Source organism: Mustelus asterias, chromosome 11, assembly GCF_964213995.1.
Source record: "Mustelus asterias chromosome 11, sMusAst1.hap1.1, whole genome shotgun sequence".
Taxonomy (NCBI): domain Eukaryota; kingdom Metazoa; phylum Chordata; class Chondrichthyes; order Carcharhiniformes; family Triakidae; genus Mustelus; species Mustelus asterias.
Genome location: NC_135811.1, coordinates 16100794 through 16119501, shown reverse-complemented (window position 1 = coordinate 16119501; position 18708 = coordinate 16100794). Strand labels below are relative to the sequence as shown.

Below are 18708 nucleotides of genomic sequence, written 5' to 3'. Positions count from 1 at the left end.
TTTTTCATTCTCCTCAGCAAGGTGATACAAATTTTAACTGTAGTTACCACCCCCTCATGGCAATTCTGGTCATTGGTTAATAGCGCAGAATAGGGTTCTGTCATGCAATGCCTCTTTAAACCTTCTTACAGAATGATGATCAGTCCCAGGTGGTATAAAAAGATCGAGTATTAAGTCAGCTTTCAAAAGCTATTATACTTTTGGAGGTTGGGGTGCATCATTCTTCTTTGTAAACAAATAAAAGGATAAACTAATGAGGCACTATCAGAAAATCGGCCAAATTAAGGGGTACTTTAAAAAGCTTCAACTAAATAAACCAATATACACTCACCCACTGGGTTAAAATAGCTGATGTTGTTATGTTAGCTGCAGAACAAATGTTCAGAGTTGTTTTTAAAGAGATTAGAAGTTAGAGACTGGTAAGTAACTTCAGATGTTGAACTCCTACTACTAAATGAGATCACCTTGGGTATATGTGCCAAATGACGTTTAGCAAAAAAAATGAACGCACACCACTTGTGAAAGCAACTGACAATTGGAGAAGGGGAAACCAATGAATACTATTTATCAAAATAAAAAATTCATATTTAAATATGCAAGTATTTTGTTTGATAAAATCAGAGTATATTTGTTTGGTCTTGCATCCAAACTTTATTTCATCAACCGATTATGCAACTGCATATTTCTGTAAAATCCTGGAAAGAAAATTGGGTACTAACTTATGATAATCAGGAATGACGGTACAATGTAATCGTTGGAAAAATACTTGTACATTTGTTCCGACCAACAATTTACAGATGAGCACATAAACACAGGTTAAAGAACTTGGAGAAAATTCATTCCAAACTTAGCTACTTCTTTTGTTTAAAATCTACAACTGGATACCACTTTGATTTACGAAGTAATTACATAGTTAACTATATTTTGTAGCACAGTATGCAACAATGGAACACACGCAAAAGACATTTTCCTTCAATTAAAGACAAATAGTAAAAGTTATTTTAAATGTTAAAGATAGCTGAATAGTAGCAGAGCACATAGCATTATCAAATTAATTGCAATAAGTTTAAGCAGACAGCTTAATGATGATTCGATTCACCTGCAATTTCTTTGGAAAATCGCGAGCCTTTGACTTTTTTTAACACTGCTTCAAATTATTGTTCATCGAGATGGAAAGGATCCAAAAGCATCTAATTTTATGCTGCATCTTACAATAGTTTTGTCTTCACACTGATTGTGAAGTAAAATTCCCAGGTTCCAGACTGAGATTAGAAGCACAGTGTCCGTGATTTACTGTCTGCTTTTAGCCCGATGCAAAATGCTTGATCTCCCAACACAAGAATATTAAGGGAATGCAACACGCATGACATATCCACACGAATAGCTTACTGGAGTGTTAAGGGGCGGAGTAGAGCAAAGTTCATTTGATTTCTCAAGCTGCATGTTAAACAGTTCATGATTTATTATGGTCAAGATAATAATGGTTCATCTCATGTTTCCGGAGTGCAGAAGCTACTCAGTAAAGTATGCAGGATAAATCACTATTTCATTTAAAGCAAAATATCAGAAATATTTTCCTTGTACGCTTTAAAGGCAGTTTTACACTAATCTTAATTTAAATTTCATAAAGCAGTCACTGAAGTACAGACAAAATTTACAACACTGTAATCAACATCTGAAATTTAACAGAAATGTCACTGAAGGTTCCTTATTCTTATTTTTTGTGCATATAAAGTATTTGAGATCAAAGATTTGCTGCTCCAATGCATTGTAGCAAGCTATTTTAATGTCCCATTCTCCTGAGCTCCCCAACCTCACCACACTACTGAGCAGAGGTCCTGAGCAGAGGCGAGACAATATCCCAAAGAGAGAAAATAAAATCTAAAAATTGTTCTACTAGTTCTTTTTGGGATGAAGTTTAAAACTGCAAATCTGATGCTTAGTGCACCCAAGGTTCAGTTGGCAAATGTAGACTATTTGTAATAATGAGACATTCATTGCTTCATTTACGCTAATTTAAATGATAGCGCTAGGGTCCTCATTATTGGCCATGGGCTGTTTGGAAAACAAAAGAAGGGTTCTTGAATTTTAAAAAATAGCCATGGTTTCCTGTTCATATTGTCAGCCAGCAACACAGACCCGTTGGAGCTCATGTGGATATCAGAGGAAGTTACAATGACATTTTGCAGCAGTTACTCAGTCCTTACTGTCATTCAAAAATAATGGCATCGAAATGAAAGAGGAGCATTTTGGGTTCACTGGCATACATCAACTCAGGAGATTCGCAATGCAGTAAAATTTGAATTTCATTATATGTTTTAATAAGAAACTGGAACATTAGAAAACCTACTGAATTTTTTCATGCAGCTAGGAGACAAAAAAAAAATCATGTATAAGAATAATAATTAATAGTTTAGTTTGGAATCAGTAATTGAACTCATTCATCAGATCCTGTCCGTATCCACTCTGCACAGCTACAATGACAATTATTTACATACAAACATATGAATTAGGAGGACTAGCCACTTGGCCCTTCAAACCTGCTCCACCATTCAATAAGATCATGGCTGATCTGAATGTAACCTCCCATCTACCCCTGATAACCATTCACCCCTTTGCCTTAAAAGTATTCAGACTCTGCTTCCGCCGCCTTTCGAGCAAGGAAGTTCCAAAGACTCTCAACCTGCTGAGAAAAAACATTTCCCTTCATCAGTCTTAAATGGGTGATCCCTTATGTTTAAAGTGACCCCTAGTTCTAGATTTTCTCAGAAGAGAAAGCATCGTCTCCACATCCACCCTGTCAAGACCCCTCAGGATTTTATATGTTTCAATCAAGTTACCTCTTAAACATCTAAACTCAAGTGGATACAAGTCTAGTCTGTCCAACCTTCCCTCAAGATAACCCTTTCAATCCAGGTCTAGTAAATCTTCTCAATGCTGAAATGTTCAATGCAGGAAATCAATTGCATGATGAAATCTGTGGGCACAGCTTGTACTTTTTAGGACATAACCAATCTAGAACGCAAACTGAAAAGGCAAAGTGAACCTCCCTGTTGGTCAGAAAACTAAGACTGAAACTGAGAGTTGCAAACCAAAAGCTACTGGCTGAAACTATATAAAATGAGACTCAGAGCTCCGAGCTCAGTAAGCTACAAGTCCAATGCTGCAGCACATGAAAGCTGAAGAGAAAGGCTAGATCCAGAAGGTGAGTAATGAAAAAACAAAGTTGATGCAGATGTTTCTGTTACTTGAAGGTATCACTCATGGATCTACGCCATCCACACCAAGTTGGGGACACTCTGCACACATGTGCCATTTGCGGTGGAAGTCACACCCATGGAACTTGGGATGGTTGTGTGCTGCTATCTGCTGGGGATCAGGCGAGCTCCTGGGAGGAGAGGAGTTGAACTTCTTCTAATGGAAGACAGATTTTAAGAATTTTTGTGATTGAAACACTGAGTAGATAATTGAGCCAATTCAGAAGGTCTATCTTAATTGTACCTAGCATTTAATATGCTATTTACAGTCGACAGCAATTTTCTTGTTAATTCATGTTTAACTTGCATTAACTCTGGGTTTCAGATATATCAGGGTACAAGATTGTATTTAACATTTGTTTTGGTTGAATCTTGGACAGTAACATTTCTTCTGCTTTAATCTGCGGAATCTTATGGCTTCATTCTTTTAGTAGAGAAATGAGATTTCAGGTTTGTTTGTTTTCAATGAAGGTTTTTAAAAGTTTATTTGTCATAAGTAGGCTTACATTAACACTGCAGTGAAGTTACTGTGAAAATCCCCTAGTTGCCACACTCCAGCGTCTGTTCAGGTACATGGAGGGAAAATTTAGCATGGCCAATGCACCGAAAGAGCACGTCTTTGGACTGTGGGAGGAAATCAGAGCACCTGGAGGTAACCCACGCAGACACAGAGAGGACGTGCAAACTCCACACAGTCACCCAAGCCGGAAATCGAACCTGGGTCCCTAACGCTGTGAGGCAGCAGTGCTAACCACTGTGCGGCCATTACTGGTCTGTTACCGAGATTGTAACAGAATTCATAATCAAATCACCCAGAACAGTAAAACACATCAGAGAAAGTTGTGGCAAAATTGTATACTCCAGTCAGATTGCAACTTGTACGACATCCAGTTCTGGTTGCTGAGACACAAAGAAGCACTGGGGGCAATGCAGAGAAAAACCACAAGGCTGATCTCATGCAGGGCTTGCCAAGTCAAGGATTGCAATACCCAGTGGGGTTGTGAACAGCCCCTCAATTGGGGCAGCAACAGTCATTACGGAGGCAAACGCCTGCCAGAATAGGACACTTTGAATGGGCCACTTTGATAGAATTACAATTTCTGATGCGTTCTGCAGTGAGAAGCTGGCTGTTTATTGTGAATCCTGCTGGACCTGGCTTCCGTTTTGCTGCCTCAAATTTAATCCAGTTAAATGGTGCTCCAGCCACTTGTTTTTCCTGCGGTCTGCTCACCACCTTCCTCCCAAATGCTTCCATCACTACCACTCCTGCTCCCTCGTTTCCTATTGTCTTGCTGCACCTCTACTGAGCTCCTGTTTACATCGAGAACTCAGTGGAGTTGGCGTCAGGGAGGGAGGTGGTGAGGGACGCGGCAAGCAGGAGGTAAGTACATTGAAAAGCATTTCCAAGTTATTTGGAGTTAGTAACAGGATTTCCATGCCAGTTAAGTTCAAGACAGCCAGGTTAATATAAAAATTACAGGTCAGGAACATAACCCAACCTCATGTTTTCTTCTGAGAAAGTGATTTTGCCATTTTTTTTAAAGGAACTAATTAGGAATGCTAAATGTGGGCTTGCTAAAATAGAGACGTTATACTCAAGGTACATCGAAGCTTAGATCGATCATACTTGGCTCACTGTGATTAGTTAATGAGTTTATCTTTTTCAATCATTTTGTGTTTTACTTACCAAGATACATTTTTGAAGAAATAAATCACAATGAATTCATAAATATTTTCTAAAAAATCTACTTGTGGGCCTGATTAAAATTTTCCAATTTCCCCTCATTATTTTTCTAGTGAATACCACTGGTTTGGTTGATCAGTGTGTCTGTCGGGGTTTGTGTTACTGTTCTTGTACAAAGAACAAAGAACAATACAGCACAGGAACAGGCCCTTTGGCCCTCCAAGCCCGCGCCGCTCCCCGGTCCAGGATTGAATCCTGAATCCAGGATCCCCGCCCAATTTTCCAGCCTATCTACATACCAATATCCTATCCACCGAGCTGTCCCCCACAGCTACGATGCTTTGTTCATTACAACCTATTAACTCACCCCCACCCCCCCATTCCAGACCATGTGATCTCCAGGGAGAGGCGAAAACCCAGAGTGAAAAACCCCAGGGCCAATATGGGGAAAAAAAAATCTGGGAAATTCCTCTCCGACCCCCTGAGGCGATCGAAACGAGTCCAGGAGATCACAATGGCCCTGATCGGAAAATGCTTCCCAACCCTAGTCATTTCCACTTCCACGAGAAACAAGGAACAATTAGCCCGCGCCGCTCCCTGGTCCAAACTAGACCACTCTTTTGTATCCCTCCATTCCCACTCCGTTCATATAGCTGTCTAGATAAGTCTTAAACGTTCCCAGTGTGTCCGCCTCCACCACCTTGCCCGGCAACACATTCCAGGCCCCCACGACCCTCTGTGTGAAATATGTCCTTCTGATATCTGTGTTAAACCTCCCCCCCTTCACCTTGAACCTATGACCCCTCGTGAACGTCACCACCGACCCGGGGAAAAGCTTCCCACCGTTCACCCTATCTATGCCTTTCATAATTTTATACACCTCTATTAAGTCTCCCCTCATCCTCCGTCTTTCCAAGGAGAACAACCCCAGTTTCCCCAATCTCTCCTCATAACCAAGCCCCTCCATACCAGGCAACATCCTGGTAAACCTCCTCTGTACTCTCTCCAAAGCCTCCACGTCCTTCTGGTAGTGTGGCGACCAGAACTGGACGCAGTATTCCAAATGCGGCCGAACCAACGTTCTATACATCTGCAACATCAGACCCCAACTTTTATACTCTATGCCCCGTCCTATAAAGGCAAGCATGCCATATGCCTTCTTCATCACCTTCTCCACCTGTGACGTCACCTTCAAAGATCTGTGGACTTGCACACCCAGGTCCCTCTGCGTCTCTACACCCTTTGTGGTTCTTCCATTTATCGTGTAGCTCCTCCTTACATTATTCCCACCAAAATGCATCACTTCGCATTTATCAGGATTGAACTCCATCTGCCATTTCCTTGCCCAAATTTCCAGCCTATCTATATCCTTCTGTAGCCTCTGACAATGTTCCTCACATTGTTGTAGTTCTAAGAGGAGCCAGTTGGTGAAGATTGTCACAATATCAGACGATCAGGTTCATGTTAATGCACAGAGGGTAAAGAAATTTTCTCTTGATTGTCAAGAACCAAATCTGGGCAAAGTACAGAGCCTTCAAAAAGTTATTGCAACTACCTCCATCCTCTAAGACCCCTGCACTCACTCGAGTTACAGCAATTTAAAAGCATTAGAATAAGATCACAGTAGGAAAAAGCTTAGTATCCAGGATGAGTCATTAGGAAAAACTGCAGAAACTGAGGCGTTTCAACTGGTAAAGGAGACATCCAAGGAATGAATGTTCAAGCTTTGTTTTTTGACATTGCAAGTTGGCAAGTGGGAGCTAGGTCAGCAGTTGTTTTCCATTTATTCATTTATAGGATGTGGGATTTGCTGGCTAGGCCAGCATTTATTCCCATCCCTAGTTGCCCTTCAGAAAGTGGTGGTGAACTGCCTTATTGAACTGCTGCAGTCCCTGAGGTGTAGGTCCACCCACATAGCTGTTAGGGAGGGAGTTCCAGGATTTTGACCCAGCGACAATGAAGAACGGTGATATATGTCCACGTCAGGATGGTGAGTGACTTGGTGGGAAACGTCCAGGTGGTGGTGTTCCCAGGTGTCTGCTGCTCTTAAAAGTTTATTTATTAGTCACAAGTAGGCTTACATTCACACTGCAAAGTAGTTACTGTGAAAATCCCTCAGTCGACACTCCGGCTCCTGTTCGGGTACACTGAGGGAAAATTTAGCATGGCCAATGCACCTAACTAGCACATCTTTGGACTGTGGGACGAAACCAGAGCACCCAGAGAAACCCACGCAGACACAGGGAGGAATGCAAACTCCACAGACAGTACCCAAGCTGGAGTTTAAACCCAGGTCCCTGGTGCTGTGAGACAGCAGTGCTAACTACTGTGCCACCCTGCTCGTCCTTCTAGATGGCAGAGATGGTGGGTTGGAAGGTGCTGCCTAAGGAACCTTGGTGAGTTCCTGCAGTGCACGTTATAGATAGTATAAACGGCTGCTATTCATCAGTGCAGGAGTGATTGAATGCTTGTGGAAGGGGTAGCAATCAAGCGGGCTGCTTTGTCCTGGATGGCGTCAAGCTTAGAGTGTTGTTGAAGTTGCATTCATCCAGGCAACTGGGGAGTATTCCATTACACTCCTGACCTTGTAGACAGTGGACAGACTCTTTTGGGGGAGGGGGAGTGCTGGAGAGATCAGGAAGAGAATTACTCTGGATTCCTAACCTTTGACCTGCTCTGGTAGTCACAATACTCATGTGGCTTGTCAAGTTCAGTTTCTGGTCAATGGTAACCCCCAGGATGTTTACAGTGGAGGATTCAGCGATGGTTATGCCAATGCATCAAGGATTTGTGCCAAAATTGGGACAGCTGTCTCAAAGACTATTCAAGTACTAGCCTGACATAGTCATGCTCACAGAATCATACCTTACAGATAATGTCCCAGACTCCACTATCGGTCCCACTGGCAGTACAGACCTACCATCTTCAACTACTTCATCAATGATCTTTCTTCCATCATAAGGTCAGAATTGGGAATGTTTGCTGATGATTCATGCTCAGCACCATTTGTGACTCTTCAGATTCTGAAGCAGTCCATGTCCAAATGCAACAAGGCTAGGCTGCAGCTGACAAAGGTGCTGAACATTCACTCCTTCCACCACCGAGGGACAGTAACAACGTACCACGTATGAGATGTACTGCAGGAACTCACCAAGGTTCCTCAGACAGCACCCATCAAACTCAAAGGTCACGTTTAACTAATTTGGTGGAATTCTTCGAGAACATTACGTGCACGGTGGACAATGGGGAACCTGTGGATGTGGTGTATCTGGATTTCCAGAAGGCATTTGACAAGGTGCCACACCAAAGGCTGCTGCATAAGATACCATGGTGCACGGTGTTACAGGTAATGCATCAGCATGGATTGAGGATTGGTTAACTAACAGAAAGCAAAGAGTGGGGATAAATGGGTGTTTTTCTGGTTGGTGATCAGTGACTAGTGGTGTGCCTCAGGGATCAGTGTTGGGACCACAATTGGTTATAATTTACATAGATGATTTGGAGTTGGGGACCAAGTGTAATGTGTCAAAATTTGCAGATGACACTAAGATGAGTGGCAGAGCAAAGTGTGCAGAGGACACAAAGTCTGCAAAGGGATATAGATAGTCTAAGTGAGTGGGCTCGGGTCTGGCAAATGGAGCACAATGTTGGTAAATGTGAGGTCATCCATTTTGATAGGAATAACAGCAAAATGGACTATTATTCAAATGGTTAAAAATTGCAGCATGCTGCTGTGCAGAGGGACCAGGGTGTCCTTGTACATGATTCACAGAAAGTTGGTTTGCAGGTGCAGCAGGTAATTAAGGCGGCAAATGGAATTTTGTCCTTCATTGCGAGAGGGAATGGAGTTTAAAAACAGGGATATTATGTTGCAGCTGTATAAGGTGCCGGTGAGGCCATATCGAGTACTGTGTACAGTTTTGGTCTCCTTACTTGAGGAAAGGATATAGTGGCACTTGAGGGGGTACAGAGTAGATTCACTAGGTTGATTCGGGAGTTGAGACAGTTGGCTTATGAGGAGAGACTGAGTAGACTGGGACTATACTCCTTGGAATTCAGAAGAATAAAGGGGAGATCTTATAGAAACATACAAGATTATGAAGGGAATTGATGAGATAGAAGCAGGGAGGCTGTTTCCACTGGCAGGTGAAACTAGAACTAGGGGGCATAGCCTCAAAATAAGGGGGAGCAGATTTAGGACTGAATTGAGGAGGAACTTCTTCACCCAAAAGGGTTGTGAATCTGTGGAATTCCCTGCCCGGTGAAGCAGTTGAGGCTAACTCATTAAATGTTTTTAAGGCAAGGATGGATACATTTTTGAACAGTAAAGGAATTAAGGGTTATGGTGAGCGAGCGGGTAAGTGGAGCTGAGTCCACGAAAAGATCAGCCATGATCTTATTGAATGGCGGAGCTGGCTTGAGGGGCCAGGTGGCCCACTCCTCTCCTCTTAGTTCTTATGTTTTTACTCATGATCACTACCACTTAGAAGGGCAAGGGCAGCAGACAATTGGAACACTACCACCTAAAAGTTCCCTTCCAAGTCATGCAACATCCTGACTTGGGAATATGCTGCCATTCCTTCACTGTCATAGGGTCAAAGTCCTGGAATTCCCTCCCTATACAATACTGTGGGTGTACCTCCCTATGCAACACTGAATGTATCTACATCAGACGGACAGCACCTGTTCAAAAAGGCAGATAACTACCACCTCCTCCAGGGCAATTAGGGATGAGCAGTTAATGCTAGCCTAGCCAACCATGCCACATTCTATTAATGCATTTTTAAAAGATTTCACAGCTCGGAGACACTAGCTAACAAAAGCAGGAAATAGTGACTTCACATGTGACCCAGCATCAGCAAGTATGTTGATCAATGGCCACAGTGACTGGGCACAGATCCAAAACCAAAATCAACCCACAATGACAGCTGATAGCCATTTTTATGCAGCACCTGTGGCAGAATCTGCCTCCACGGATTGGTCTCTTCACCCATCAATGAAAATACACTGTATGAAGCGGTCTCATCCCCAATGGATCTGCTGAACACCCGTGTACTTATGTAGATAGAAGGATGCCACCAATGTCTTTATGATATAGAAATGGGAAATTTGACCACTTAACGGTGGCACGATGGTTAGCACTGCTGTTTCACAGCACCAGGGACCCGGGTTGGATTCCTGGCTTGGGTCACTGTCTGTGTGGAGTTTGCACATTCTCCCCGTGTCTGCGTGGGTTTCCTCCAGGTGCTCCAGTTTCTTCCCACATTCTGAAAGACGTGCTGGTTAAGTGCGACTCGAACAGGTGTCGGACGGTGGTGACTAGGGGAATTTCACAGTAACTTCATTGCAGTGTTAATGTAAGCCTTACTTGCGACTAATAAACAAACTTTAAACAGTCTGCAGATAGTGCGTGAAAGGATACTGGGGAAAGAAGCATCTACTCATAAGGGCCTCAGCATTTCCAAGGACTGTAGGACAAACACTTTTCTTTAGGTAGCTGCAGAAGCAGTATTGTAAGGTGAACATACCAGCAGTAATATGGCCCAAATCGAATGGGCTCAAAGTGGCATGAATACAAGTGGCTCCAATCCGAGAGTACTGCACACAAGAAAACAAGACTTAAAAAAAACAATGACACAAGATAGGTAGGAAACTAAGCACTGAAGAAGACGTAACGAGGCCACAAAAAGATATAGATAAGTTAAGTGAGTGATCAAATATCTGGCAAATGGTATATGATGTGGGAAAATGCAAAATTGTTCATTTTGGCAGGAAGAATAAGAGAAGCATTTTATCTAAATGGTGAGAGATTGCACAACTCTAACATGCAGAGGGATCTGGATGTCTTAGTGCATGAATCACAAAAGACTGTGCAAGTACAGCAAGTAATTAGGAAAGCTATTAGAACGTTATAATTTATTGTGAGGGGAACCGAATATAAAAAGTCGGGAGCTTATGCTTCAGTGATACAGGGCACTAGTGAGACTATATCTGAAGTACTGTGTAGTATTGGTCCCCTTATTTAAGGAAGGAAGTAGATGTAATGGAAGCACTTCAGAGATGGTTTACCAAACTAATACCTGACATGGGAGGGTTGTTTAATGAGGAAAGGTTGGACAAGCTAGGCATGTAGTTAGAGTTAAAGGTGACTTGATTGAAACATAAAAGATCCTGAGGGATCTTGACAGGATCGATGTGGAAGAATCTAGAACTAGGTCACTAATTTAAGGGGTCACCTATTTAAAACAGGATGAGATTAATTTTCTCTCAGTCATGAGTCTTTATAACTCTTCCTGAAAAGGTGAGGGGAGAATCTTTGAAAATTTTTAAGGCAGAGACGTATGGATTCGTGGTAAGCAAGAGAGTGATAGGTTATTGGGGTAGGAGGGAAGCAGATTTGAAGTTACCATCGCGGCACAGTGGCAAGCACTGTTGCCTCACAGTGCCAGAGACCCAGGTTCGATTCCCGGCTTGGGTCACTGTCTGCGTGGAGTCTGCACGTTCTCCCCATGTCCGTGTGGGTTTCCTCTGGGTGCTCCTAAAGACAGCCCGAAAGGCATGCTGGTTAGGTGCATTGGCCATGCTAAATTCTTCCTCATTGTACCCCAACAGCCACTGGAGTATGGCGACTTTCAGGGATTTTCAGAGTAACTTCATTGCAGTGTTAACGTAAGCCTATTTGTGACACTAATAAATAAACTAAGATCAGCCACGATTTCATTAAATGACAGAACAGGCTCAAGGGACCAAATGGCCTACCACTGTCCTTGTTCGTACGGCTAAGTTGTTTTGAACATGTATTTTTAACTGTTGTAGTACCTATAAGAGAGCAGAATGGAATCCAGAAACAAGATACCATGTGTATAGTTCAGGCAGCTATTTTTGAGGTTTACAATCAGAGGACTAATAGTCAAAAGAATCAAAAGTTTTCCTCAGTAGAGATCATGTAATTGAGTCAACAACTTAGTTATGTAAGAAATTAAGTTTCGCTCTTTACAAAAAATGTCAATACTTGATTTAAGAGATCAAAAGCTCTGTTGTTCAAGCAACAACCAAGATAGTAACTGAAAAAATTGTTTATTAGTCAATAAATAACTCACTAATTTAGTAAAGCTCATGATGGTGTGCATTCCTCAGCTCTGAACTCTTACCATCAACATATTTTTTAAATGTCCATTAATGAACAAGAATGTTTCCATTGTGTATTGCTCTTATATGACCGAAACGCAAGAGTTATGATTTCTGTGATATACAAATACGAACAGAAGAGCTCAAAAGTGAACTGCTAAATTAATAACGATAAAAAATCAGAAACAGGATTATCTTTGTATTAAACTATCCAACATTGTAATATTTGACAACTGCAGGATATAGCTGCATCCAAAATGGAACAATAATAAGTGCGTTTCTACAGGAAGAGATCATTTCGTAGAATCCCTACATGTCGGTTGAGAACAACTCTATCATCTGATTTCTAGCTCACGTTCATCTATTTCAGTTGCTGGATTCCAATTGTTCAATTCAAGTGGTTAGAAGAGGAGCTATTACTGAAACATCACATGGGCACATAAAGTTACAGCTAGTTTTGATTTATAGATGAAAATTATTTCCAGCTTCCAATATTATAAGAAAACCCTGCAAGGCACTGAAACTACAAAAAAGTTAAGCAACATCTTATTCTGCTGAAAGTTGTCATTTGATTCTGTAAAAAAATTTAAATACATGGATTTTGTTCATCATTATACAACTGTGTACAGGAGGGAAAAAAACAAAGGGCGAGGCAGGAACAAATGAATTTACTCTGCAAGTAAATTATTTTCAGCATAATCAGTTATAGATTTTAATTTCTCCATAAGGAATTATGAGATGAGGCTATTCTGCTGGCTCAAATGGAAACACACTTCACAGTACCAAATCTACTCCAAATTAAACCTTTGGCTTAAGTCAAGTATGTTGATCTTAACACTACAATAGTTGGTGCACTAAAATTGGCCTGGGCTTGGGAGGTTGGGACATAAAGAGAATGAGAGTGATTTAGGGAATCAAGCCAGCATTTGTATAAATGACACAGCGGTATTTAACCCAAGGCCAGCGAGGGGAGAGGGGGGGGGGGGGACTGTGCATTCTCTTTTGCAACACCTCTATCAATCAGATTTTGATTTGATTTGTCACATGTAATAGTATACAGTGAAAAGTATTGTTTCTTGTGCGCTTTACAGGCAAAGCATACCATTCATAGAGAAGGAAATGAGAGAGTGCAGAATGTAGTGTTACAGTCATAGCTAGGGTGTAGAGAAAGATCAACTTAATGCAAGGTAAGTCCATTCAAAAGTCTGATGGCAGCAGGGAAGAAGCTGTTCTTGAGTCAGTTGGTATGTGACCTCAAACTTTTGTATCTTTTTCCCGAAGGAAAAAGGTGGAAGAGAGAATGTCCAGGGTGTTTGGGGTCCTTAATTCTGCTGGCTGCTTTGCCAAGGCAGTGGGAAGTGTAGAGAGAGTCAACGGATGGAAGGCTGGTTTGCCTGATGGATTGGGCTACATTCACGACCTTTTGTAGTTCCTTGCGGTCTTGGGCAGAGCAGGAGCCATACCAAGCTGTGATACAACCAGAAAGAATGCTTTCTATGGTGCATCTGTAAAAGTTGGAGAGAGTCGTAGCTGACATGCCAAATTTCCTTCGTCTTCTGAGAAAGTAGAGGTGTTGGTGGGCTTTCTAATTATAGTGTTGGCAAGGGGGCATCAGGACAGGTTGTTGGTGGTCTGGACACCTAAAAACCTGAAGCTCTCGCCCCTTTCTACTTTGCCCCCGTTGATGTAGACAGGGGCATGTTCTCCTTTACGCTCCTTGAAGTCGATGACAATCTCCTTCATTTTGTTGACATTGAGGGAGAGATTATTGTTGAATGAGATTGTTTCCTGTATCTCATTCGTTGTTCCTGAATGAGATACAGAAATATCATTCCTGTATTCCATCTCATCATTGTTTGAGATCGACCCACTACGGTGGTGTCGTCAGCAAACTTGAAAATCGAATTGGAGGGGAATTTGGCCACACAGTCATAGGTGTATAAGAAGTATAGTAGGAGGCTGAGAACACAGCCTCGTGGGGCACCGGTGTTGAGGATGATCGTGGAGGTGGTGTTGTTGCCTATCCTTACTGATTGGTTGGCAAGTGAACAGACTACAATCAGCACCCATACAACATACATTGTTGCTCCCTTTGAAATTTGGTATTATTGTCATTCTGTCTCGATAAGTGCAAGATGAAAAGCTTCAATAGCAGGTCTCTTTTTTTCCCAGCAATACTCAGAATTGATCCAGCACAGAGGGGCCATTCAGCCCTTTGTGTCTGCACCAACCTCCACTGGAGAAATTTACCTTGTGCCACTCTTCTACCTTCTTCCTTTTCAGGTAACAATCCAAATCTCTCGAATGCCTCAATTGAAACCTGTCTCCACCATAATCTAAAGCAATATATTCCAAATCCTAATCATGTGAAAAAAAGTTGTTCCTCATGTCACCATTTTTTTTAGCCAATTACCTAACATTTGTGCCCTTTGTTCTCATTCTTCCACCAATGGGAACAGTTTTTCCCAATCTACTCTGTTATGACTCCTTATGACTTTGAATACCTCCATCAAATTTCCTTGTTCTTCTCTTCTCCAAGGACAGCATTCCCAACTTCTCTATCTATCTACATAATTGAAGTTCCTCACCCTTGGGACCATTCTCCAGGCTCTTCTCTGCACTCGCTTTAATGCTTTCACATCTTTCCCAAAAGTGTAGTACCCAGAACTGGGCAGAAATACTCCAGCTGAGGCCAAGACTTAACATAACTTCCTTGCTTTTATTCTCTGTGTCTCAATTAATAAAGCCTAGGATATTGTATACTTGTTAACTACCATCCCAACATGTCCTACCACCTTCTATGGTTTATGTACATATCCACCAAGGTCCCCCTGGTCCTGCACCCATTTTAAAGACACTATCATTTCTTCCCAAATTTATGAAGACAAGAAAAAAAATTGTCAACAATATTTTTTTACGCCCTGCAACAGTTCTAAAAATACAGCCTGAAGTTTTAGTGATGTGCAACAGATTCCATAGCACCATCTTGTCACAATATTATTTTTGACCATTGGCACCTCAAGATGTCGACCTGTAATATCTTTTCCACTCTTAAATCGCTCTATAAAACTTTCACACCTATTGAGTTGTTTTCTTTATCTCACACTTTCCCCATATCTTTTGATCTTCTTTATGTTCACATTATAGCTCCTTTGTATTCTTTTCTGCCCTTCTACTCATTTTCTAGTCTAATGCCTTTTTCCCCCCCGCATCTTTTGGATCCCATTTGGGTGCACATGCAAGCTATATTAATGAACATGTAGTTTGAATATGTATGTTGTCCCCAAAACTAGCAAAGGACGTGTACGTAGAGCAGCAAAACACATCAGGAGGAAGGATCAATGAAGACTTTATGGGACTGACAGAGAAGGAAAGCTTTAGACCAGAGAAGAAAGCAAGCCATGTGTCCAGGAAAGCTATTGGAGATATTGGAAAACTGAATAGACAAATATAAGTTTCTATTTTGCAGGTTTTTTTTATAAAGGGTGATTATATTACAAATGGAAACATCATGCTAGGGGTATTATTACACTCCCAACTGATGTTGCCACTGGGTAAGTCAGATCCTAAAGTATCCTGGCTTGATGTATCCTAACTTTTATTTTTAAAAAGAAACCTTGAAAAGCAGTTACTGAACAAAGTCACAAAAACTTGCTGAGGTACTATTACACAAACAATAAAATGTTTATTAAACAAGAAGAAAAATGAACCATATTAGACCAGACATAAAAGGGCAGAAAGATACTCATACAAACATAATTAGAATCATAGAATCCCTACAGTGCAGAAGGAGGCCATTTGGCCCATCAAGCCTGCACCGACAACAATCCCACCCAGGCCCTATCCCCGTAACCCCACATATTTACCCTAGTCCCCCTGTCACTAAGGACAATTTGGCATGGCCAATCAACCTAACCCATACATCTTTGGAGATGAGTCAAATTACACCACTCCTTTAGCTTAACTATACCTTTACAGACACATACACATTTACGTTAACTTTACAATATCTATCTTATATTCTAATATTCAGGGGAAGCATGCAGTACATCTGAATTAACAAACTAACAATGGTCAGACACAACATACTCCAAAGTAAATGACAGCTGCCATCAAAGCAGATTCTATGGATTCTTCATCAAACCCCTTCTCCCAGAGGCTCATTACACAGTGAACCAACCAGTCTCACTAAAACTCTCTCAAGGAAAATCCTTGTTTCAATGGTCAATTCTGAGGAAGGCATTCTCAGATAGTGTTATGAGAGAAGACTTAAATCATGTCCACATCTCCGCACCAGACTAGGAGTGGTGATGGAGAGACCAGTAACATACTCACTTCAATTTAATATTTGGGATCTTCACTAGAAATGTGCATGTTTGGTTGAGGTCAGTACTGGCCTCAGCTGAACAGTCCACTAACATTAACTTTTGGGATCACAAATAAACAGATTTTGGTCACACTGTTCTCTTTCCTCAGCTAATCAGTTCTTTATGATTTTCTTGTTTGTGTCTTTTTTCTTTCCTAAACCCCTTGCATTTTGCATCAGCAATTCCCATCCCAGAACAAGTTCCAATGTTCCATGAACATGAACCTTTTCCTTCTCTCTAGACATATGCTTTACTCTTATTATGATGATAGTAGTGAAATTGATATGGATATGTATAATTGCTTTTTTATGTTTATGGTGAATGCTTAAAAAAATCAGCTTTATGCTACAGGCAACCAGTACCTTTGGAAGGAATGTAGCTCAGATTCTGGAAGAGCAGAATAATTACTCATTTTAGCTTTGCAAGTGGTTAAGCAGAGTTAATGGACTTTTGTTTACTTAAGTTCCCTTGGGATTTCTGATTAGGGAGATTGACAGGATGATGTGATGATGTGCTTTATGTGCAGTCCTGGGTCTGTAGCAGCAAACAAAGGCTTTTGCAGAAAGCAGTTCAGCTTGCAGCTGAAGCCCCTGGTTGAAGTTAGAAGGATTTTGAAGGCTTCTGGAACTCTAGCTCTCTCTCTCAAAGCTCCAAGACTGTTAACAAATGTTAAAGCAAGTATGCCGGGGTTTGTTAATTTTATTTATTTAAAAGTGGATTTGATTTATGCATGAATGGGGCTTATTTGGAACTGGAACAGTCATAAGCTAGAAAGTGAAGCTGCTTCCTTTCATTTTTAAATATTGTTCAACTGTTGATAGTTAAGTTGCTTCATTTGTTAAAGTTACATTTAAACTGTGTTATTAAACAAAATTGGTTTCACTATAAAAGATCCCTACTTTGTCAATGGAATCATCCCTGAAGGAAATACCCTTTCTTCACATTATTGCCAAAATAGAAAAATTATTGGGATCTAGTCTGGCTCCATAATGTACCCTGGCATTCTGGTCTGGGATTCTAACATTATATTCTTATGCATTTGACAATTACTGCTGAACCACCACAAGAATTCCTGAATATTCTACCCTTAAATCTACCTTGTAGTTCCTTAAACTGCCTTTGTAGGACAACAGTTCTATTTCTCCTGCCATGGGTTCCAAAATAAACCACGCTTTAAACTACGCTGTTCCGTTGACCTCCCCAAAATCTTTTGCACTTGGCACCTGGAAAGTGACACACATTGTTTTGGCAATAACTAAAAAAGCACCAGCTTGTAAAACCTATTTTTATCATTGCATTACTGCATTTCACAATTTCCCTCTTTGACAACTATTTCCAACAGGAGTTTGCTCATAGCTCCTCTCCTCCAAATTGCTGTCTTCGTAACGGATAATTGATGCTTAATATCGGTTGTCAGTTCAATACTCTCAGCAGGGTCTAAGTTTCTCTTCCTACCCTAATGGATGAACAGTCAGCCACTGCATTCCTCACTAACTCACTTCGTATCAGGGTGACTACATTCTTCAGCCTCCCACTTATTACTAATCAGATCAGAAACCCAAACTTAGTTCCCACAATCTGTTGGCCTTCTGCATCCGACTGCTCCAAATCACTTGCTCATAAATGTCACTCACATAATATAACAGTGTTATACATTTCACGGTACATTTATGTTAGGACTGAAAATACAGAAATTCTGACCTGTTACCACTGAGACATTACCAACTTTGTAGTACAGAGGTAGCTTGACAGTCAATGCCTAATGATACATTCTGTTGCAAGGTGCAATTCAAATCTTGTGTTTGGACTTACCAACTGGTAATAAGCGAAGTTCTTCAGTCAGAACATTATCTGTGAACCCTAATGTACATTGCAACACTCTCTAAACTCCTTCTATAGAATGTTGATCCATCATCTGGGAGATGTGCCAAAATTTAAGTGTATTCATACATGTACAAGAACAGATTGAGACCATTCATCTTTTATGGAGGATAGGGCTGTGAAAACCAGGAGAAAAGTTAACTTCCAGGCTGTCTGTGTGGTTTGTTATTGACTGAAGGAACACTCAGTACACATAAAAGATATGGATACTTTGGTAACCTTTAAGGCCTTGGATTGTCTATGGCGGGGGGCGGTAATGTTACTGGAGCTAAGGAGAACGAACGATTTGATAAGATAAATAGATGCACAAATGCTATGCTTTGGTTCATTCCTACTGCACAAACTGGGAAACTGATAATAGCGCTGGTTTAATGCCCAATTTAAAAGGGTG

The 18708-nt window shown here is 41.2% G+C and overlaps 1 protein-coding gene across 11 annotated transcripts in view; it reads right to left on the bottom strand.

Annotated features, from left to right (window-relative positions):
- Nucleotides 1–18708, bottom strand: part of add3a (adducin 3 (gamma) a) — a 238662-nt gene that overhangs the window by 157059 nt on the left and 62895 nt on the right. The window contains exon 1 of one of the 11 annotated variants that reach the window (XM_078223187.1): nt 1100–1315. The exons of 9 other annotated variants lie outside the window; for them this stretch is intronic. The gene's annotated coding sequence lies outside the window, so the exon portion shown is untranslated. Of the gene's footprint in view, nt 1–1099; nt 1316–18708 lie in introns of those variants that run through there. One more of the 11 variants, XM_078223181.1, reaches the window with a different exon arrangement.